Below are 24,583 nucleotides of genomic sequence, written 5' to 3'. Positions count from 1 at the left end.
TGCTCAGACTTATCTATTACCTGGCTTGTGAGAACAAAATCCATAAAGGCTTGGCAGGGCAGGCTCTTGAAGTTGTTTGAAGACAGAACCACCACACCCCTGTCAAGAGGGAATTACAGCCCAGTTTTACAGTCAACTCTCCCCTGGACTGGCTGATGACAGAGCAGCGTCTGGGCTTTTACAGCCGCTGTATATAAATGGGATTTTCACGACAAACAACTCTATATTCGGTTTCCTTGTATATCTGGATGTGAGAACGATCTCCTAAGGCTCTGCTGGGAAGAAGTATTAATGAAGACAAAGAGCATTTCAGGCTGTTCCCCACTGGAGCACTGTCATGATGACAGTATAAAGACTTTATCCTACACAAGTACTTTAAGTCCACATCCTCCTCCTCCTGCATCAATCCAGGACCCTCCTGTGTGCCTGACCCTCACAGCCCCTTCCTCAGCATCCCACCACCCAACCCCACCGGATGAGGACAGAATCTGCCATCAGCTCACAGAGCTTCCTCTGGTCTCTCATTTCACAAGGCCTCCCTGGAGATATTTGCTTTTGTCTAAATATTATAAACCAGGGAAAGACAAAAACTTCATAAACCCTGTTGCCTTTTCCCTTTGCACAGCGTCTGTCTCCTCTCACCCAACCTCACAGCTCATGCAAATGTCAGAGCCAGAACAGTTCCTGCATCTCCTCGGGTCGCCACACAGTGAAACCAGCAAAGGTAAACAAACTACTGAAGTCTGGGTATTTTTATTTCAGATGGCATGTAAATCAGTGGATGAAAGCTGGGAATAAACTGGCAATGTGAGGGCAGCTTATTTAAGCTTCCTCCCCCAGCTCAGTGTTCCCTCAACGTAATACAGCTGACATAACCCTACACTAAGGGAGAAAAAGGAAAAACCCAAAGAGATATAAATATTTTCTCCAAAGTCAAAGACTCTTCCTTCAAGATGTTTGGCCAACTCTTACAGAAACAGAGAAGCATTTCTCTACCAAAGGCAAAATTTTCACCTGTAGGAAATCTGGAGGAGATCAGACACCACCTCAAGTGCTCAGGATGGGCACAGAGCTCATTGTGGGACACCCCAAGGAGGAGCTCACATACCAAGAGTGCTCAGGATGGGCACAAGCTCCTCATGGGAGCAGCAGAACCTGGGATACAGAAGGTGCTCTCTTCCTGCAGTGCAGTATTACCTCTTCTCAAACAACAGCCAGAGCAAGAGCTTCCTCCAGGGACTCGAATCAGAAAATGACTGGTCCTGTGCAGAGCTGAAAGCCCCTGCAAAGATGGGTTTTTAAGAGCAGGAGCTCCAGCTGCCACCTAATTGTCTGAGCAGTGGGTGCCCCAAACCCACAAGCTCCTCACACCATTATCTCCTGGCAGAAAGGTGTTATGTGCTCCCACTCTTCCCCTCTGCCTCCCTGTTTAAAGCTTTCTGGCTGCTGGTGAGGAAATGATTCTGCCTTGCTCTAACTTCCTCTCCATCACCTTTCTGTCTGTGAGGACTGGTGAGAGAATGTTTCCACTGCTCTTACACTTCCACATCATCCATTTCTGAGGCCCTTACAGGGAAAAAAAAAGGCTGTCTCCCATCTCCTGCTGGTGATAGTTTTATCAGATAATAGCACAAAGCAGTTATGATCCTGTAAAGCTGTTACCAATACCCAGAGGTACCTGAATTGCAGCAGAGAGACAGATCATGCCTGCTGCATTCCCCCACCAATGGGCAAAGCCTGAGCACCATCTAAGGGACCTGTCTACTGAAGAGAATATCACTACTTCAACCTGCCATGAGCACTTGTTTGGCTTCTCTGATTTTCTGCATGCACACTGTATTTTTCTATATTTTAAGTTAAAACCTGCTGAAATTTGATAGCTCCAGACACAACAGTGCCAAGGAAAAGGAGCCTCTGGTCCCTGAGAGGGACCTCTTTCCATGCTGGCTTGACACATAAAATCTGCTCCTTCAATTATGTCTTCCCTCTTACCTAGACGTGACGGTGTGAAAACATAATAAAAAGCTCTCAGAAAAGAAGTTTGAGGAAGCTGATAAAGTATTTTTCAGATCTCATAAATACCTTAATACCAGGAAAGCCACTTGCACAGCACAGCTCTGCCCCTGTGCCATGCTGGTCACTGCGGGCACTCATTCCTTCCCAAAGCATCCATCTCCATCAGCCCAAAAACTGCCCTGAGCAATAAAAACAAAGCTGCTGCCACACAGAATTTCAGCAAGAGGTCCCACTTTGCTCTGTTAGCACTCTGCATCCAAACAGGTACAGGTGCTTTACAAGAGTTTGTGGCACACACACCTGCAAACTTCACACACCCCACAACTCTTCTGCTGGTTCAAAATATCCCTTCAAGTATCTCAAGTTTGAATAAGGAGATTTTAATTATCCATTCACAACCTCTACCCAGCCAGGGCAAAGCCTTGCAGATAAAAGCACTGCTCAGGATTTTAAGTTTACCACCTTCCCAAAGCAAAATCTCTTCCTGTTATGTGATTTATTGGGATAATAGGTACTGTTTGTATGATAAAATAGATGACTTGAAAAACCATCCCAAGAAATCATTATACACATAGAAAAGTCAAGGCTTGCTCTATTGCCACAAAAATATTCTATTTGTTTTTCTAAATATAAAGCCCTGAAAAATACCACAAATTTGGTCAGGACAGAATTCTGCATTTAAGCCTTCATTTTAGGTGTGAGAAATTTTTTTTACTGTGAAGGCGTGAAATTCCCCCTTCTCCTGGTGATGAGAAATGCCCTCTGATGCCCCAGCTCCTCCAGGACATAGCCAAAGTCGAAATAATTTTCAAAACTAATATGTACACTGAGTAACATGGTTAACATCATCCAATGAATTTAGATCCACCTACACGGTATAAATATATCTAGATAAACTGTCACCTTCAGCAGAATTCATTAAAATAATGTTGTATCTTCCTTGTTAAATGTAATTTTTTTAATTGAAATTTAATCTTACTGCATTATTTGGTAGATTTTTAATTGACATTTGTAGTAATTAATTGGTAAGCATTACAGCTTTGTCTGAAGAATTTAAAACTAAATTTGACATCGAGATTGGCCAGCCACTGCTGTGAGGTGCCTGCTGGGAGCATTTCATCATCCTCCCAGCCCCTCCTGCTGATCAGAGGTGGGAGATGATGGTCTCTTTCTTACAGTCATGAATTACATTACTAATGTATTCCATTACCACCACGCAAATGTCATGTTAATTCCTGATCATCATCAAGTCATACAATGGTTTCCACGCTGGCACCCAGCCAATTAGCGGTGTGGAAAAATATTCCGCCAATTATATAACTTGAATTAGGTTAAGGACTCAAGAGAAAGCAAAATAAATGCTTTGAAAATACTTCTGAGATAAAATGTAAGTTGACACTGTCTTCATGTGCTATAGCCGATGTTATACAATCTGATAGGCAGCTGCCAACATTCATAACTGTTTATTAAATCTAGCCTCTCTTTATGGTGGCAGCTAAGATCTGTATTTTTACCAATATTAGGTTCATTGTGTTATGAAAAAAGACCAAAATACTTAGGAGCATTCACACCAGCTTATAAAACTTACATTATGTACTTTATTAAATTGTTAAAATTACTTCTTCTCTCCTCCCCCTGCCACAGAGAAAGTTCCACGGACAGAAAAGTTTCAGAAAAACAAAGTCTTTCTGGAGCCACTGATGCCACAAGGAGCAAGGGAGATCCTGCAAGGACACAAGTGAGATCTCAGGGCTGCTGCCACCTCTCCCTCTGAGCAGCTGTGCCAGGGGATGCCAGGCTGGGCTCCTGGAGCTGCCCCCATCCCACTGATACCCATCAGGGTTAGCACAACCTGGGGAACCCACCCCTGCTCACAGACAAACTGGCTCTTGCTCCCTGGGTATCAACCAGGGCAAATCCAGCCCTGTTTGTACCCAGGAGCCAGAGGGGAAGGCTGAGGGAGGAGAAGGGCCCTGTTAGATAGGAAAGGTGCCCACAATCCGTGTGGGAAGGGCAGGGACACAGCAGGGACACTGATGTGCCGCCTGCTCGGTGCTCAGCGCCGCCGGCAGCACCACCAGGCTTTTAGTACCACCCCATTATTTTGATTTGTTCCGTTCTTAACTCAATTTATCCTACAAGCATGGTTATCTCCAATTTAAAAACGTACACAGCACCAGCTCCTCGACTTTAAAAATTCATAACTAGGAGCAATTTGTTAAAACCTCTTAGTGTATCTTTCTCTCTCATTTTCCGAGGTGCTGCAATGAGGCAATTCCCTGTTCTGGCTGCTTACCCCAGGTGACCTTTGCCTGCCATAAAATGGTATACAACTAAACTCTCTGCCTTAAATAAAACCCTTGCCTCTTCGAAAGGCCCTACGTATTCAGTCAACACAATCAGCAGAAACCACATTTGGCTACTCAATAAGCTGGAAACCTTTAAGGCGTGCACGGCGCTGAATGAATTCCTGACATCACCAGGGACACTCGAGTGGGGAACAAGAGAGACGGCCGAGAAGTGGCTCTTGCTGCAGCTGGAGAAAGGATCACTCCTTTAAGCTGAACTCTCAAGGAAAACGAGAACAAAAACTGAATTAGCTCGACACGTACCCTCTGCAGTCAGCACATTGCTAGGCAACTTACCATCTCTTGATAGAATTATGGTGGAGGGCTGGTCGTACATCAGGGTTAAGATGAACACAAGCACCAGTTTGGGCCAACTGCTCCTTTCCAGTGGGAATGCTCAATGCTTGGTCATTTGGTATTATTATTCTGCAATATTTCCTAGGCACCTAGAGAGTCTAATGCATTCAGAAGGTATTTTAAAGCTATTATGTGACATGAAAATTTTAAGATAACTGGAAGTAAGTGAATTTTAGGAGGAGTAGCGCGAGTCTTTTTCTTTGTTCAAGCCAGCATTTGGAGGGAGTTAACAATCCTTCTTCTCATTGCTTTTATTTTTTTAACAGTGAAGGTATCCAGAGGGCACGTTACTTCAACACTTTGTCTTTGCTCCAGATGCTGGCTGGCCACAGCTCCACACCTCCATAATTCAACCTGGTATTTCAAGTGGATGCTTTGAAACCCTCTGGTCCCTTCTGTTTGCCACCCTGAGACCAGACACAAAGTGCCACTACCAGCAGTGCCACAGGGCTGTCACAGCACCCAGTGATGGCACACTTCACCCATGCCACCCTTAGAAGGGCCTCTATCTTTACCAATACCTGGATATTGAGATTCTGACCCCAGGCATTATTTACATTTACTAAAGAGGCATTAAGCTAATGCACAGGGTGCTTTAAATCGAGGCATGTACCTTGCATATAACCCCACGTTTCCCATGCATACTTTATAGGCACAAAGAAATAATTAATTACCTAACCACCGTGATTAAAATCAATTGATTCACATGTGACAGAGCAGTGAGAAATTTTTGCATGACTGGAGAAGCCTGGAATTGGTCCCCATTTGGGGATCTCAGTTGTATCAGTGAGGCTGGTAATTCAGACATGAAGGAAATGGTAAGAATCCCTCTCCTCTATGCACACTTTGAGCTGCCATATGGGTTTATTCAACTGTTTACTATACCAGTCGGTAAAAACTGAGCAGCTATTATAATCTTTGCTAAATGACATGGTAATTATGCTACCTCTGGAAAAAAAAATAAAAAATGGAAACAGAAAAAAAAATCACAATTCACTGATGTACGAATTTCTCAGGTTTTATAATCTTTGAATTGAAATGCACTTTCCAACACACAGAGGGATATTAAACATATAATAGAAACCTGAATTTATTTAAAAAAACAATTTGTGCTCCCAATTCCTACACAATTTAATTATGCAGATTTCCTGGGTTTGAAAGATTTCTTACACAGACTTCCCAGTTTTGCTGCAGAATGAGATGATTCTTGTTTTCCCAAACTAATACTGCCCCTCCTCTCACCCGAGTTATGAAGAGAGGCAATCAGAAGGAGGCAGGTCAGAGGAGTGGGCTTGGAAAACTCCCCATGCAGGTTCCTGGGGGATGGGGAGCTGGGAAAGGCACAACCACCTTTTGCATGGCACAAAAGGGACCAGGGGCTTCTTGGGGGGTTAACAGAGGAGGGGTCTCACTCCAGCATCCTCCTGAGCCTGATCCAAACAGGCTGTTGAAGGCTCTGTCCCCCATGTTGGGCGGCAGCACCAAGGTGAAGCTCACGCTGCAGGACAGCTCTCCTGTGTACCAGTGACACCATTTTGTCACTGGGATGCAAGTGCAGCAAATGCTGGAGCTAATTATGTGTTGGCAATGGCTCCTTTGAGAATCCACCATGTGACACATGATGGCAAGGAGACCTCTCCATATCCATATTTCATCACTGCATGAATTGCCCACACAAGCTTGGATTAGATGCTGTCTGTCTGCAAGGCTTGTTTTGGGCAGCAGCTTTGCCTGCATGACTGAGCTCCAGTTTCACCACCAAAGCCCTTACAGTTCACAGAATTCAGGGGGATGAAGAGAAGAAAGAAAGGAAAGGAGTATTTTTTTCTGTACAAGTAATATTTTATATTTTTGCTATTTCATGCCAACGAAAGTTGCTTGGGCTTTTTTAAGAATAGTGGTGACTACCCTGTAAATACAGACAGTACAACCCCCTCCCACCTTATTAAAAAGGGAAGAAAAAAAAAAGAGGGAAAGATAATTGGTAAGAAAGAATAAGTGAGAGTTATTGCAAACTCAGCCTTGACAACTCACCAGTTTTACTTGCAGGCATCACACATATCCATTCATGACTCAGGGCAAATACAGGAAAGGATTGGAACCCTTCTCATGGCAAATGTGTCTGGAAGCTGGAGTCACTCAGAAAAAATGTTCTCAGGAGACTGGAAGACAAAAACATGTTTTAAAACTTCACTCAGTTAGAATCATATCAAAGCCTATCGTTTTCCTTTGAAAGTAAAAGGTGGTTATAAATGCTGGAGCTGGGGGGAGCATTATAGAAGCATGTCTGTGTATCAAACTATCACACAGCAGACTCTATTTGGCTTTAAATAAAACCAAAACTTACAATATTAAGAAAGGTTTTTAGAGACAAATGCTTATTTCACATTTGCAACGTGCTCCTCCGACAGGAGAGCTTATGTTCCTTCTAAATACCAAAATGTGTCACCATCCAAATCCACATTCTGCCTGAAAACATTGTACTGAGCACAAAATCCAGATACTTTAACCTACTTTGCATTATCAAAATATAACACACTCTGAATTTCTGAACTATTTACTCTCTGTCTTCACTCACTGCATCCTGATTAAACCTTAATAAAATGTAGAACCTCTTGTTAGCATTAATCTTTCCTCTGAGATAAGGAAAAACACATATAAAAACTATTTGATGTTCAGGGTGGAAAGGCAAAACTTGCAAACATCAGTTAAGAAATACCAATTAGTATGTTTTTTTCCCCAGCTATTAGTAACACAGATTGAGCTTAAGCTTAGCTCAGAGGAAGCTGTACAAATGAAAACACCCATTTTACTAATAAGGGTATTTTTAAATAAGATGTATAATATCTTCACTGATACAGTATCTGCACTGGGTAACAACTCATGCTCAGAAATACAACCAGAGGTGCTCCCAGGGCTGTTCTGCATCACATCCATGAAACCACAGGGGATTTAAACAGCAGCTCCGGAGCCTGCCCAAAGTGGGGAAGGGCACACTCTGCCCCAATGAATGCACCAACACCTGGGAGAGCCTCAGCTCCCAGGACCTCTGCACAACAGCCAACTTTGCAATGGAGGAAAACACCTTGAAACACTTGAAAAAGAAAGCATGAAAGCAAAAATCACCTGTGGTGCTTGTGAGCCCTTCATTCCTCAATCCTCAGCCCTAACAGCGTCCCCAAGGCAGTGGCTGCTCCCAGCCCTCCCGCACCCACCAGCACTGACAGGGGCAAGCACTGCCGGCCCCAAATTAACCTCATGCAGTTAATTATTCTGGCAGTCCACTGCAGCCTTCCTCAGCAACATCTGGAAGCTTCTGTCTCAGCAACAACTGCATGAAATTTTGTAAGACAAAGTCCAGGTACTTCTCTGGCCCTGGGGCTTTGTCCCGTTCTTTGCTGAATGCGCAACGGCTCAAAGATCACAAGGGTTCAGAAATCTAAATATAGGGCCTGTGTGACCCTATTAAAAAACTGTGCTACACAATAAAAATAGATCCAAAAGGGGTTTTTAAACAGCATTTATGCTAAAAATGACTTCTTTCTCGGAGACTCTGCAATACCTGCAAACCAAAAGTGACCTGCATCTTGCACTGGTTGTATTTTATTCATGAGGGGCAGAGCACTTGAGAGAAGCAACAGAGCAGTGTCAGAAAGACACATCTGAGCCTTGCTTTATTGCTGTGCTTGATGACAGATATGCAGATGGGTTTGTAGCTGAGCAGAAAGCTGCATCTACATATGTTGGGACAAGATTTCTCCAGCTGACCTGCTGCACACACAGAATTCAACAAATCTTTATCCATGATACATCTCTAGGGCAGGAAAGCATCATGAGCCCTCTTTAGAAGATGAGGAATTGAGGCTCATTTTAGCTACTGCTTGCTCAAAAAATTAATGTTCAAGACTTTTGAAGCAAAATTATTGTCTAAATAATATATGTGGTCTGCAGAAATGAGGGCTACAGTGTACAGAAGCACTGTCCTCACCTGCAGATCACTCCTCACATCCTTCCTCCGCATAAGGAGTATCTTGGCACCCTTGTGCCAACAAGCAGATTTGGAAGCTGAGAGCTCCTACCTGAGGAATAAGAAGCAGTGCAGGGAGGAGGCAAAGACATTCCATCCAGCTTGCCCTGAACTCTGACAGTGCACCTGGAAAAACTGATGCCTCTTACGCCATCAAAAACTGACCTCACTGCACAAAACATTTCTTCAGCCAGGTTTCCCAAGGGAACAAAGCCTACATGATCACCGTGTACTTTCTGCACCCAGCCCCACCTGCATCTTTTGAATCCCTGGGATTAATGGGAGCAAAGAGCTCCCAAAGACACGAGTTCTCACGGCGTGAGCTCCGGGGCTTGCCCCACTGAATTGCCCCAAACCCAGTGGCTCCAGGCACAGCTCCAGGCTGAGCCCAGCACAGCCCAGGGGCACACAGCCAGCTCGGGCACCTCCATGGACCTCAGTGCTGGAGAACCTGGAGAAACAACCCATTCTGCTGGGGGGGAGGGTGGAGGAGCGAGAGGAACAGATTATAGATTGGTTCTGATAAACTCAAGCCTTTAATGATCTGCCCACACACTCGAGTTCGATCTGGCATTGACAAATTCAAGCTTTTAATGAGGTGCCCACACATTTGAGTTGGCCACTCCTCTTCCACAACTTTCACAAAAATAGCACGCTGGGTTGAAGGCACAGAAACTATAATACTGCTGCAATACGAGCAAAAACCTTGATCAATTTTTGGCAAACCTTCCCCAAAAGATTTTTTGACAGGGCTTCCAATACAGCCCTCTTAACACAAACCTTCTGCACTGCCCTGCTCCCATGCAGATTCTTAGAAGGCACCAGCTCGATAAGGGGCAATGAGATGCAGCAGTTTTAGCATAACTGAAGTACAGAGTCAATCAAACCTTGAAACAGGAATCTGGGCTTCATTAATTCCAGCAATCACAACGTTTTTATTATCACTGTATTAATCAGAATAGGAAACCTATTAATCTGCCCCCAACAAAAATTAATCTTTGTAATATTGAGCAGATTTGAAAGACAAGTTTTAATATTTCACTGTTTAAATCTCAAAGGCAGAGGCACACAGCTCAGACAATCGGGCGGATCACTGTGGACTTCATCTCATCAGCACGAGGTCCCTCACCTTGCCCTCTCTCTGTGCATCTCCACCCCGGGGTTCAGCTGCTCCTGGGGCTTCTGAAGGAACCCAGAGCATCATTCCTACATCAAACTGCAAACCTGGCTGCACTGAAGTTGCTGATGCACCGACGAGCTGTCAAGAGTTTATGCTGTAAAGGAACAGCACCACAGCCAGCACTCTGGGCGGCACAGGCTGGAAGTGCCCCCATGCCAAGGGCTGTCTGGGTGTGAGGGAGCTCTGCAAAGGGCACGACACACCTGAGAGGCAGCAGAGGCATCCCTGTGTGCACAGGGGAATGAGAAGAGGTGCAGTGGGAGAAAACAGCAAGCAAGAAAGTGTGTCTGAAATTCCCATGCTCCACCGGAGCGAGTCAGGGACTGCTACGCAGACCTGGCCAGGAGACCTGAACCAACCCCCCAAAGCTGCAAAACATCCCCCCAGCATCAGAACAGAGCCCAGCTTAAAGGAGAACACAGGTGGCAGAGGAAAAGTCCTTAAAAAAAGATGGCATGGAGCAGGACAAGTCAGAAAGGGGCTGAGGAAAAAAAGAGGAATGATAAATGTGACTGAAAAAGGAGGAGAACCATCCCAAGCATCTCCAGATAGCCATGCCATGCCAGGGGAGGGTGACATGGATGAGCACATGGCTGCAGTTCTTTTTGTGCTCTTCCATCATGATCCTGCTGTGGCAATGGCTGATGAACAGGTTATTTTGTTGCTTAGCCAAATTTTCATTGAAGCAGCTTTCACCAACACACAAATACATCCACACAGGCACCGACACACACCTCAGGACTGTATCTGGCACAATCCAGGCCTGATCAAAGGCAGAATTTCAATCATCTCACGCACGACTCATGTCAGGCTGTTTACTGACTGCACTGGAACCACAAAACCCTGTTTTAGCTAATGATTTCTCAAAGCCATGTTGCACAAAAGAAAACAGGTTCAACTTGTACATCAGTGCCTAAGAGACTGCTCCAAAACAGACAACTGTAAGAAAAGTTGTGCCCATGTATACATATATACAAAACTGTTTTTAAGTGACTGTTTTAAATTAGAATAAATCTGTGTTCCACCAATTAAGCTTTGAATGCACGGCTGATATCGCTCGCTATTTTAAACAAGCGGCATAATAAACGCAAAAATTCAAATATTTTAGAGAAAATACTTGGAGAGTTGAGACATTAATTTTGCCATATACAATCTGTTTCACAGGGATTTAAAAAGCTTTATTGCCACCCTGGGTACATTGGAATGAAGATGAAACACCATCCTTTCCTATTTACATATTAAAAAATACGTGCTTTTTTGATACAGATTATCAGGCTTGCTGGTACATGACTCTGTTAAAAACAATATAGCCTGTCTAGAAAACCCAAAGCCCCAAACTAGAAATGTCCTTGTACTCTAGCAGGTTCCAAATGGAAATAAAATGTACTGCTGGCTTGTTTACCCTCCCCTCTGGCGAGTGTCCTGGGGGAGGGACAGAGGAGCTCCCCAGGGCTCTGCCTAACCATGGAGCTGTTTATCAGCCCCAGAAACTGCAGCAAAATAAAGGGAGTAAGATCAGACAGGAAAACCTTGAGATTTCAGGATGTCTACATTCAGGTGGGGGAAAAAAAGAAAAAAAAAAAAAGAGAAAAGAAACAAAAAAAAAAACAACTACCAAAACCCAATCAAACAAAATATATCCCCCCCCAAAAACTCCTAACATTCCTATGCTTATTTCTACCTAATATATTTTGACTGCAGCTTGAGACGATCAGCTAAAATGCTTCAATACAGAAAATATTTTCTCAAAAATAAATAACCTTTCTCCTTTTCCCCCCTTTTTTTCTCTTTTTTCCCCCCTTTGAATAAACTGCATTAGAAACACATGTCCAAAGCATCCCTAAAAAAGACCACAAAGTCTGCTTGCAAGGGGAACCTCATTGCACCGAGTGGTAACATTTGTTCTCCCCTTTCAGCTGGGATCCACCTCAACTTTTTGATGTTGGTTGGAGCTTTTATTTGCAAATAGAGCAGAGCTGCCTGGGATGGAGGGCTCCTCTGGAGCATGCCATGTGGTCTGCACAGATGTTCCTTTTATTCCCGTGTCCCACAAGGCTCCGAGGCTCGCTGGTGTTAAACAGATTACGCAAGTAGAACACTTGATTTTGCATGTCCCCCTTTTTTCCCAACAGTTGTCTAATTTACTCAACTCATTCTGCCCCCTCCTTGTCCCTCACAATCACTATAGAAAACAGAGAAAAATGCAGCTGAAGCAAGGAAGTTTTTCCTCCAGGAGCAGAATATACAGGAATGCTCAGCATCCGCAAGCGAGGCAGAAATGCAGAAGAACAAAACTTATTGGGACAGTAAAGTAACCAGCTCATTAGTCAGGCTGTGCTAAAGGCACTTCATTATATCCCAGCAGCACCAGTCGCTACAAGTAGCATAATCTCTCACCCTTATTTATATGTCCAAATGAGAAGTGAATTTTTTCCAAAAAAAAAAAAAAATCTAACACCAATTATGGGTGCTAAGCATTTGAAAATCCTTGAAAATCTGGCCTTCAACTCGGTCACAAAGAAGGGGCTTAATTTCCCGGCTGTCAGGCATCCCAATCAACAACTGAAGTCAATGGGATCTACACAGCACCTTATTAAAAAAAAAAAAACCCAACAGAGCCTAAGAGGCCCATTAAGGAACTGCAGCTACAGGGAGAGAACCTCACTGCTGAACCCAGCAGCAATACACAGCTTTGTGCACCAGCCACTCCGCTCTCATGCTTAATTTGATTAATCATTTTGGTATTATCCCAGTTAGAAAAGTGTCTAACAGGAAAAAAAATCAATTAAAAAAAAATTGGTTTAAGCCTAAGGAACGGCAGCTACTGAACACGCAAGGACTTGGGACTTCTGGCATTTACCAAGGATACAAAATTGAAACTAAAAATTGCGGACAAATACAAAGGCATTGGTGTTTCATCCAGACTGTGGATTATGAATTTTTTTTTTTTTTTAATAAACTGAAACCGAATTCCAGATGTTGAAAGTTGGGAAGTAAAAACTGCTTTAGCTGTAAAAACACAGAAAGGTGAGACAAAAAATTCTGCTGAAATATAATGAATCTTAGGGATGAAAGCAAAGCCCATGCACCCCCTCGCCAGGAGAGGGCTGGGACAGGGATTTCTGCACTCTGTGTGCCAAGCCAGGTAGTGGCACAGGGGTTTGCCCTGAGTTTCCTTTTAATAATGGACAGAGTAGAGCAGGAATCCTTGGGAACCCTGCAGCAGAAAGAGGAACAAACCTCCCCTGCAGTTCTGCACGGGACCTCCTGGCACCCAGACCCTGCAGCCCACGGGTGGCACCTGTGCAGCATCACCAGGGCAAGGGGCACTTATGCATGCCAGGGACACAAATCAGCACATCCCAGAAAGACACATCCCAAAAACCCACCTTTTCTTCCACCAGAGTCCAAATCACCCCTGACACAGCAGAGCCACATCTGAGGCTCCACAGTCCCTTCAGCATCCAAATACGATCCAAATTTGGACCCGCATGACTAGTTCTCGGTTTATTTTATGGCCTTGATCACCACCAACACTCAGGGATTTTGAAAGCAGAATTGAAGGCAGTAATTTGAGATCACTGGTTTCGCCTCTGTTTGTTTCCACCACAGCATCCACAACGCTACAGATGAACACAGAACATTTAAAGTATCCCATAGCATCCCACCAACTCCTTCCCAGAAGTGACTGAGTCTCACCCTAAAATTCAGGAACAGCAGCAAATGTTTGGATTCTGATAAGAAGGGGAATATTCATCAGCATACTTCACAAGTGATGCAGTCACAACTTGCAAACTTAGTCACAGAAATATGACTGAACTTGTCTGCTACCACACAACAAAGTACCGTCTAGTGGTTAAAATCGGAGGACATGATTCAGGAATGCAAGCCTTTTCAAAGAAGAACTAAAACACATGATTAAGTGCTGTTGAAGTCAATAGGCTGATTCAGAGACCAACTTCTGGAGCGATGGATAATACTCCCCACATTGCCATATGGCTCTCAGTCAAACTTCCTAGAAGCATTTGCTAATACCAGGTTCCACCACAGCTTTTGGGAGGCCTGCTTTTCTTTTGCCCTTTTTTTTTTTCCCCCCCTTTCTTTTTTTAAACCTATGTCTGGGATAATTTTCACCCACTCTGAAGATCTTCCAGGCTATCACCGACTGAGAGAGAATGTGCCGTGATTACTGCAGGGTGGCGCAGATTCATGCAACAACTAATAATCTCAAATGCAAAGTTATCTATATATATAAATGAATTCAAGAGCGCATTATATAAATACATGCTATATAAAATAATAAATGCAAATCTGCTATAATCCAAAGGCACTTTTTGTGGTGTTTAGTGAAAGGCACGCAAGCCTGTTACAGTGATGAAATCCAGCACAAGCATCTTGGCCAGCTGAGGGATCTTTGCAAACAATCCCAGTCCCACCTCAGAACTCCCGGACCCGCTTCCTTTACGACTTGCAAATATTTCATTTCTCTTGCCAGCTCCCCGCTCGCTGCTGCACTGAAACATTCTGGGGCAGGTTTGCTGTTCTGATAACAGACTGTGCACAGACAGCAGCCCCTGTCACAGCCTCCTGCAGGGTGGTGACACCACCACGTCCGACCCCTCGGGCAGCACTGCCGCCCCACCAGAGGGTCCCCCAATTTCCTGACGGGAACGCCGTCCAACAGCACCTCCTGCTCCCCAGCCTTCCCCAGCCCTGCCAACACAAACACACAGCAAACCAAACCTTCCAGCAGGATAAATGGCTACCCAGCAGTGCTCAAGATACATTTACAGCAACTCGGTTACAGTTTGGATTTCTATTTATGGGATGGGAAACAAAGGGGAAGACCACTGGCAGAGCCACACACTGACTTTCATGGCCTCCCTTATGCACATGATTGAAATAATCCACTAATTTTGCACATTTCCTAATCCCTGAAAAGGTTGAAAACTTACTCTTTACCTTCAGTCACGGAAAAGAAGAAAGAAAACAAAAGCCCAAGGAATTCTTGCTGGCTTTTTGAAACACTTCACAGATAAGGCGTAACATCATTTTTAAGCAGTTTGAAAACACCCTGTTACTGCCTACAATTAAATAAATGTAATCACAGCCCAAGCTGGCCCTCCCGGCCATCTGTCTTTAAGGCAATGGGGAAAGAAGAGGCGCTACAACGTGCAGTACTTTTTCTGGCTTTTAAAGTGTTTCTCCTTATTCAATATCTAAATTAAATCAAATGGAGTATACTAAGTAAGCCCATAAGACACAGCGCATGATGCAAGAGTCTTAAAATCCTTATCTACTGAGCACTCCAGCTTAAAGGCTGATGTTTTATGTTCCCCTGCAGCGCACGGGGATCCTGCTGGCTTGGCCAGACTAGGAAAATAAGCTTCCAATGACCCAATGCAACTGCAACTCGAAAAGTAGGAACCAAACCAGACACAACAAACCACAGAGCAGCCGCCCCAGCCCGGCCTGGGCTGCCCCAGCACTGCCATTGCCTCCAGGGAGCGGCTTCACCTTCCCAGGGCTGCTGATAAGGTGCTCGGGAGCCCAAAGCCGTGAGTGGGGCTGCAATCACGAGCTTTTCAGCCCGGGATGCTCGGGGTGAGCAAGGCAGGAAGCCGGCGGAGGCGCGGATGCACGGAGTTGTGCAAATCTGCTGAATTCCAGAGTTACGAATTCCCCGAGTTTAAGCGATTCTCTGAGCCAAAATCCACAGTCCTGCCTGGATGCTTTCCCTGCAGGAACCCACCCCACCACACACCCACAGGCAGGACATTTTGGGGCATTTTGGGGCATTTTCTGCCCGTGAGCATCCTGCAGACAGCTCACAGGACAGCCATTGCCTGGTGCTTTTTCATCTTTATTCCAGTGTACCCAGGGTGGCAATAACGCTTTTTAAATCCCTGTGAAACAGATTGTATATGGGAAAATTAATGTCTAAATTAATGTCTCAACCCTCCAAGTATTTTCTCTGAAATATTTCATTTTTCGTGTTTATTATGCTGCTTGTTTAAAATAGTGAGCAGCATCAGCTGTGCATTCAAAGCTTAATTGGTGGAACAGAGATTTATTCTAATTTAGAACAGCCACTTAAAAACAGTTTGCACAACTTTTCCTGACCTCATTGATCCTGGAAAAGAAATGGGTGTTCCTCCAGGCTCATGCATCTGAATCTACCTCCGATGGCAGAACCAGGCAGCACCAAGTACTGCAGGGCCTATAAATACCAACTTCCAGTAAAATGGAAATAAAACCAGAGTTCAAGTCAAACTCCACCATCTATCCTCCAAGTTTGTACATTTCTCTCCTGAATGCACGTCATCAAAGCATAACTACATGTGAGATATCATTTTACTTGTCCAATAAAAGGGACATTTATCACAAATAAGAGTTAAGCAGCTCAAATATTAAAATGGGAATAAAACTATTGCTGATATCAATGGTATAAATTAATATTAGTAGTTGATTAAGTCCAGCTGTATTCTCAGACTTTTGTTCTATGACTGAGACTTTTCCACTACATTTGTATGACTGAATAATATAATTTATTTACGTCCTTAGCTGTACCAGATCAATCACTTTAGGTTTTATTGTTAACTCATCTGCCCCACATTTGGCACACCTGCCCACAGAAACAAACCACACATTGTGCCTTATTTCCTCCATAGAAAACCTCTGTAATTTCCACCCTATCTACTAAGCATGTTTAGAGGTCAAACTTCAGATCTCTTCCTTTGGGCTTTTTTCCCCCCTTGTTAAATTTCAACTTGTAAGTGCCAGAAAACGGCTTCAAAAATGAAAAAAAAAAAAGAAAAACCAAAACCAGCACAAAACCAACACTTTCTGAGCAGGAAAAAAAAAATTGCAGAAATTGTATTTCCTCTGGACCAGACAATGCAGCTCGAAAAGGAAAAAAGGAAGAGAAAAAGAGAGCGAGCCAGTTCATGCTGCAGAGCAGCCTCTGGGCTGGAGCTGTGACGACAGCACCGGGACATCCTCAAATCCACCCAGCATTCCAACAATGCAAAGCAAAGCACAGCCAACCCAGGGGCATCCCAGCCCTATAGACAGAAGGCATCTATTTGTGATGAGGGGATAACCTGAATTTTAAACCATGGTGGTTGTTTTTAAAATCTTCTAAAATCAACAGGAACTTGGCGCGCGGCTCTGCAGCAGCACTTGGAAAAATTGAGTTCACAGCAGCGAGGGCACAGGGGGAAGCCTGGCCTTAGCCAACATCCTTTGGCATGAAGAGATTGCCTGACATCAGCAGAAAGGATCAAACCACGCTCTGAGAAGTTCCTTAGAGACGCAATATAAAAAACCCAAGTAATATTAAAATAATAGTGACTGATTCACACTAATAAGGGCTAAGGAGGAAAGAGAGGGAGAGGAAAAAAAAAAAAGCAAAGAGACACCAGCCTACAGCAGTGGTCAAAAAAAAAGTAATTTCAGGGCTGAAACCAATGGAATTTTTTTTAAATTAAAACAATTTCATAGAACAACACCACTACAAGCCCACCCAAAGCAGCAAGAAGCCATTTTTACCATTTCAATCAAATACAAAGCTGATACACTAACTTAAAGGATCAAGACCAAATAAGATAGGTGGGACGGCAATCTTAATGCCAAGTTTTACCCATGTGAGTTCAGTTATGAATGCTTGGAAAATGTGATTCCCTAACTTAGAAATAGCAGCTGTAGCATTCAAAGGTACTCCAGTAATTACTGGAATGCTCGCTGAAAAACTAGACAGAAGCTAACATCTTACTTACATTAAATACACATTTACCACAAATTAAAAGAGCCACAGAAAAGGAAAAAAAAGAAGAAGAAAAAATAACAAACCCAGAAAATAATCAGGCGAGCAGATGTCCAAAAAAAGAAGGGGGAAAAATGACAAGGGAGGGCCAGATGCTCATTTCTGCTGGTTGTCACAGCGCAGGGAAGGTACCCCACACCACCAGCCTGGCCAAGCCACCGGAGCTCAACAGCCAAAGGGAGCCAGATTGTCACCTCTACATCTGTAAGTGGTAATTTCATCCCAGATACTGCAATAACACACTGCCTTAAAATCTCTGAAATGCTGCCTAGTCATCTGAGACAGGAGTAAAACAAGCAGCAACGCCAAGTGGAGTTGTCTGCTACTGCCTGAGGGACTCCTGGGTTTAGCAGCCGGGCTGGCATAAGGATTGTATTATCGAGGAGTGCCCTGCGCTGCTTTATTAAGTGCCAGTGAAGTGTCTATTGCGTTCAGTGCCTGGGAAATACGGTGGGAAACGTCAACCACCAAACTACAAATTAAGCTATTGGACCAATGTGCGCTCATTACCAGCCGCTGGCCCCTGGAAATAAAGCGCTCTGGAAGCAAGGGGTGGGTGAGGTGAGCAGGGACAGGGGAGATGGGGAGAGAACCTCTCTGCAGCAAACAGAGAGCCCCAGGACACGCTGGTAGGAGCAGTCAGTCCACACCCAGGCTTTGGAAGGAGGTACCCGACGAGAAGTTATCTGCAAAATGTGCATCACACTCTCCTGGCTCTCTTCACACCTCCCCCTTCGCATCCCCACTCCCATGCACCTTCGCGTCTATTCCCACACTTCTCTCGCTACCCACATCCTGAACATATTTATGTTGTAAACATCCATTTGGAAGCGCTCGGTGAGCCTGTGGCACACTGAAGGATGCTGCTCTGAGCTTCAGGAGGCAGCTGGCTCGCCATGACCCCTTTCTCCCTCTCCCAGCTGCACAGGAGGGGAAAGAATTACTTGGCCCTCACACTTATCTTTTATCCACCCTGGATCCAGATTATTGCCTAATAAAACTTCACGGCAAAGCTATTAAAAATTAAAGGGATATCTCCCTTCCTACATAATGATTTGTCACAAGCCAGACCTAAATCAGGATTGATGAGGTTCATGGTGCCTTCCTTCTTCCTTTTTTTTAAAATTTGGCAGAATTTCCTGACTTTTTTTTTTTTTTTTGCAGCCCTTCTCACTCCTTACTGACACAAAATTTCTCCTTCAGTGCTCCAGACCTTACTTCTTCATCAAGATGAAGTAAGAGGCGAAAGGCAGCTGAGCCAGCAGAAATGTTCCCACTGTCCTTCAGGAAACAGAGAAGAGTCCAAGTAGTTGGTATGATTCAGAACTAGTGGTAGAAAAAGGACAAACCAGATTACAGCAACAGAGGACTCCATCCAAAACCTGCATCCAAAGAGACTCCTGCTAACATATGGTGGAAATGTGACTTTTTGCAAATATCCTCCGCAGAAGCCAATTCCTCTCCTCCACCCAAGCCACATCCAATAGCTCTAGTAGAGCGAGCTGTTACTTACACGTATTAGTCAGGATAGGCATCAGCCACGATACCAATTTTAATCCATCTAGCTAATGAGGAATCTGCCATCTAGTTAACGTGCTCAGGCCCTCCAGAGAAATTAAAATCCACCTATTCAGGCTCCTCTCTGACTGAGCAGTGCCCATCCCAGAGCACGGTGGCTGCTTTTCCCAGGGATCGTGTCCCGCGCTCCCACCGGTACCAAGGAGAAGCACCTGAAGCAGAATTGCACTGAAAAAACAGAACTTGGAAAGAATGCGTTAGCAACTTCAATCCAAATATAAAATGCATTTAAAGGTCATAATTTGCATAACTACATCTCATGTTTTTTGTTGTGCGGGGTTTGTTTTTTCTTTTTTTTCCTTCCTTTCTAAATTGCTCTATCCTAGAAGGTGCCGAGCGCCGCTGCTTCTCATTTAAAGTTTTGACAACTCTTAGGGCTTGGCAGAAGCAGTTCTCCAAGGCATCCTAGGACCACACTAACAGGTACATAGCATTAATAAAAAATCCTTTTCAAAACGCAGACTAAGGGAAGCAGACACACAGCACCGTTATTATGTGAGGATATGGCTGGGCCGACCCAGGAGTTTCACTTTCTTGTGATGCAGTCTTGATAGTGGATTCAGAAAAGCAATAAGATGCAACCAGTTGTAGCAGGAAAAGCTCAAAGTGCCACAAAATGCCCCAACAACTGTCATAGGTTTTTTTAATCTTTTTGTTCAATCTAGATCAACAGCTGCTTCAATCTGCATCCAGCAAGGATGCTACACTGATCCCCTAAACCTTCATCTCTAAATCCAGACACAGTCCCCTGAGAAGTGTCATATTTTTCTTGAAGGGATTGTAACTGGAAGGGCAACAGGGCAGCAGGTATGAGGAATGCCCTCTTCAGCCAAAATGAAAATCGGAGGTGCTGGAACATTCAGCCTCTTGCTTCCTGCACGAAATTAATTATAACAGCCAATCTGTGCTGCTGCTTAGTCTGCAGGGGAAAAGATGAAATAGCTAAATTGATATCACAGAAAAGGAAGGGCTCATCACAGCAATGTCTGAGGCTGAAGTGGAATCCTGCCTTTGCCTGAGCTGCAGAAGGGAACTCCAGAGATGGCTGAAAACTGTGGCTACAAGCCTGCAGCTCCCCCAGCTTGTATAAATGTGCTTGCAGAGATCAGCGCTGGGTTCAGAGGCTGAATGCAGCTCTATCACCATTAGCACCTGACTGACGATTGACACAAACCACACACCACCTACAAAGGCACTGCACAGACCCAAACGTGTGGGAAATGCAGGCTTGCCCAAAACCCTCTGTAACATCTCAGATCTTTTCCCACATTTAAAAAAAACCCAAAAAAATTTTTTAAAAAAGCAAGATCAAGGTTGCAGCATCAGTGTTGAATGGTATCTTTCATTTCCACAGCATCCGCTTGCATTCCTGTTGAAAGTTAAGAAATATTCTGTTTATTCTGGATTGGGCACAAGATCTTTCTCCCAGTGTAGGATGCAGCATCCAACCATTAACCCAGCTTTGCCACGTTCACCACTAAACCATGTCCCTAGCACTACATCCACACATTTTCTGAACACTTCCAGGGATGGACACTCCATCACCTCTCCAGGCAGACTGCTCAGTGCCTGACCATCCTTTCAGGGAAGAAACTTATCATAATATTCAAACTTTCTTCCACAGCACAACCTGGCACCGTTTGCTCTTGTCCTGATACACTTTCCTTATAACCATCCACCCTAAACATGCACCTTGTAAGAAGTGCTGCCTTTCCAGCACTGACCCCACAGCCTGCCCACCCTATAGCTCGGAGGGAAGGATGCTGAAGCTCCCCACTCCTCGTCCTGCTTACCAGGGATCTTTGCAGGGCCCAGGACAAGAGATGGCTCCATCCAGTGAAGCAACATTAAGTGAGAATCGGAGCATGGACAGTCCAAACTCTCCAGAACATTCTGGCAGGAGCAGATCCACTCACAGCCTCAGGCACAGTGAGGAAAACCCACAGGTTCCCATCGCTGCAAGGCGTGCTTTGCTGTGCGCTCTTGTTTGTTTGTTTTGAAATATTCTGGCAGTGGAAACAGAGTCACTGTTTTGTTTTTCTCCCCCACATATGCTATATAATTTTGTCTCTAGCACTCGCTTCTTGCTTACTCAGTTGCCTATAGTCTGCCTCTCTCAGAGGAACGCTAGCTGTGTTTGTCCCCAAACTGTATCCTGATCCAACTGCTTTGTGTCATCCCACCAGCCCCGCTCAGGGAGTGATGATCAAAATATTTGCACTAGGATGCAGTGCAGAGAGATGGGCATGTAAGCTACTCCAGAGCAAAGCTGACCCACAAGGCTGAAGGGTGTGCAGAAGTGTTTTGGCTACTGAACTCAGGAAACACGACATGAAAAGAGGGAGTAGTGCTACAAACAATACCAAGGCTTTGTTTGTGCCAGATACACTGCTAAGAAAACACCACCTTTTAGCTACACAACACGGCCAGTCCCCCTGCAAATGACTGCACAATATGACCACACTTCCAGCAACATTTAAATATGGCAATAAATTAATACAGGACATCCCAACTGGCCACGGGTCGCAGTCATCAACAAGTAGGTCAAACTAATTCTGGAAGGCTGTGAGAGGCACATAAAATAGTCTGTGGCAGCAGTTCAAGGCAGGGATGAAGCAATCCCCACTTCAACTCATCCAAAAGCACTGACACAAGCCTAGGTGCCAAAGGGATGCAGGACGAAGCCATTCCCAGTCTACACAACACGCCTGCCATCTCTGCAAGTTACAATTAACTTCCCAGACAAAACGCAAATACATTAAAAAAATACCCAAGCCAATTAAGACACAAGTGTTTAAAGACATGAGTAGTAATTACAAATGTATTATTCATACCTAATTTACAAGATGAACTTCTTTCAGTAAAATATTAAACTGTTTACATGCATTCAGGAAGACAATTTCCCAACGCCGCGCGTCCTGCTCCGGAGCGGTGACTATTGCTATGCAACAACCCCACAGACTTACAGTGTACACTGTGGAGTAATCAGAAAATGTTTGACCTCAGATATCTACTTGACCCCACAGAAATGCAGACTCGCTCGCTATAAAATCCTAAACAATGGGGCAGACAAGGTCAGAGGGTCAAAGCAAGTATTAACAGGTCATTGTGCAACCCACTTGGGAGCAATTACTTCTGGTCACGGCTAAGTGGACACTTGATTGAATACCACTAAGACAGCTCACATCCCACAGATAACAATCCTCACAGCGATTAAGAATTAAAGCCCCCATGATTCAGCCTTTATTACTCAAATGAACCTAACTATTCCATAAAAAACTCTTGGTATATGCATGATGCAAGGTCTAAATTGAAATGCCACCTCATTAAACAATAATATCTAATTTTATCTAAATGAATTTTCATGAAAGTACGCCACACAGCTCAGGAATTTTTAAAATGAATTATCACAAGTGATACATAATTTCACCAAAACTGCTGCAGGAAAAAAAAAAAAATTAGCTTCAGGGATGAAAGGGAAACATCTATGCTGAATGAAAATTGCACTTCTTTCTGCAAGAAGAAAGGGTAAAAGGGGGCTTCAGGGCTGCTGCCAGACAATAGAGGCAGATTTTAATCAAATCAACACCTTTCTGCTATGTCAGGTATGCTCACCCTACCCCAGACAACAGCAGCACTGAACACGTGTTGAGAATCACTGCACACACAGGCCACCTTCAGAAATGGGGATGTCACCTGCACACAGCCCCCAAAATTGGGGTTTATTATCATAAACTGCTGGAAAAGCCATCCTTGACTGACTGTTAATGGCCTCTGTTACCTCAGCTGAAAACAGATTGTACATCCCCTCCTGAGGGTGAAAACCCTGTTCCAACACCTAGGAGCCATTTAGGAGCTCCTAATTATTCAACAAAAATGAGCAACATAGATAAGACTACTGCTTTAAAAGGGTTTCCATCAGGAATCACTGAAAGAAAAAGTCAAAAAGGTAAGTGGATTTCATTTTTAGCCTATTTATTTACAGATTCCATGAGCAGAGGTGGCAGGACCCACTGCCATATTGGTAAAAAGCAAAAACAGCAATGCCATCACCCAAAGGTGGTCACAGCCTCATTTCTAAAGCTACATATGGGACTTTTTCCAAAGCTTGGCTCTCCTTCAGACCTCCCTTGTCCAGCTAGTTCTTGGAATACACTCAGAATGTACTCATAAAGCCCCTGACTTCTTGCTGTGGCTATGCCTTTCATAGGAGAAGAGGACCAAAAAACCCCAAAAGAAAAAAAAAACAAAACAAAACAAAACAAAACAAAACACAATACAAAACACTAAAAACAGACACATTTTCCAAGCTAACAAGCCCAGCACAAACCCATGGAGAGGAACAGGTTGCACAGATGCTGCTGGTTGACCAGAGCACCTGGAAGGGTGGGTAAGGCCACCAGGGAAGGGATGCTAACACAAATTTGGGCCCTTCTGGGGATGAGCTCCTTTGCCCCTTCCCTGCTCCGCCCCAGCAGCAAAGCCAGAGCCTCGGGAGATTTCAGAGCACTGCATATGCAGACACTGGGATGTGCAAAATTATGCATGCATGTTTGGAGGCCATTTTAGAGCCCAGCTCATGAGTCATGCAGAAAGTAGATCAGGAGAAAAAGAAAAGTTTAAAGATGCATCTTTTTGTATTCTTGCTACTGCAGCATGGCTTTGCTCTGCATGCCCCCTTTTCTTTAAGACTCAAACTCTTTAGGTCTTCATCCTGCAGCCGTTGGAAAATTCTGAGTTAAACCAGGAAAATCTTTCACATTAGTGTTAGTACCGTGATAGTCAGCTGATAACATTTCAGATAGACAAAATCCAAGCCTGTCAGGCTGGTGTTCAGCACTGTTGATTATTGCACAGGAGCACACCAAGAATGAAAAGCTGCGTGGTTGCTTCTCCCTTGTCCTGCTGCCAGCGAGGTGTAATAATGCTATTATGAAAAGCAAACAGGGATGAACTCTGCTCAAACGGTGAAGCCTGAGCCGAGAAATCAATTCCTGCATCAGTCGTGGCCCTACAACAGAGTAATGCTATCACAAAGTTCATCAAGCCCTCAAGATCCCTCACCCTGGTTTACCATACTGCACATATTTCATTGGCACTGAATATTCATTTTGTGGCACTTTCTGGAGACCTACTAAAGCTGTCACTGTGGGGAAAAAACAGCCCTGGGGTTCAGCCACCAGCTGGAGACTCCATCCGGAAGTCCATGCTTGGTTTTCTTCTTTTCCATGAACGTTCTGCCCAGCTGCACA

The 24,583-nt window shown here is 44.3% G+C and overlaps 1 protein-coding gene across 10 annotated transcripts in view; it reads right to left on the bottom strand.

Annotated features, from left to right (window-relative positions):
• Positions 1-24,583, bottom strand: part of FOXP1 (forkhead box P1) — a 376,283-nt gene that overhangs the window by 324,039 nt on the left and 27,661 nt on the right. For all 10 annotated transcript variants that reach the window (XM_074550350.1, XM_074550351.1, XM_074550347.1 and 7 more), the window contains exon 2: positions 6,756-6,883. The gene's annotated coding sequence lies outside the window, so the exon portion shown is untranslated. The remainder of the gene's footprint in view (positions 1-6,755; positions 6,884-24,583) is intronic.

The sequence above is a fragment of the Zonotrichia albicollis genome, chromosome 12 (assembly GCF_047830755.1).
Source record: "Zonotrichia albicollis isolate bZonAlb1 chromosome 12, bZonAlb1.hap1, whole genome shotgun sequence".
Taxonomy (NCBI): Eukaryota; Metazoa; Chordata; class Aves; order Passeriformes; family Passerellidae; genus Zonotrichia; species Zonotrichia albicollis.
Note: the sequence above shows the minus strand (reverse complement) of the source record. Positions and strands in the feature narration are given on the sequence as shown.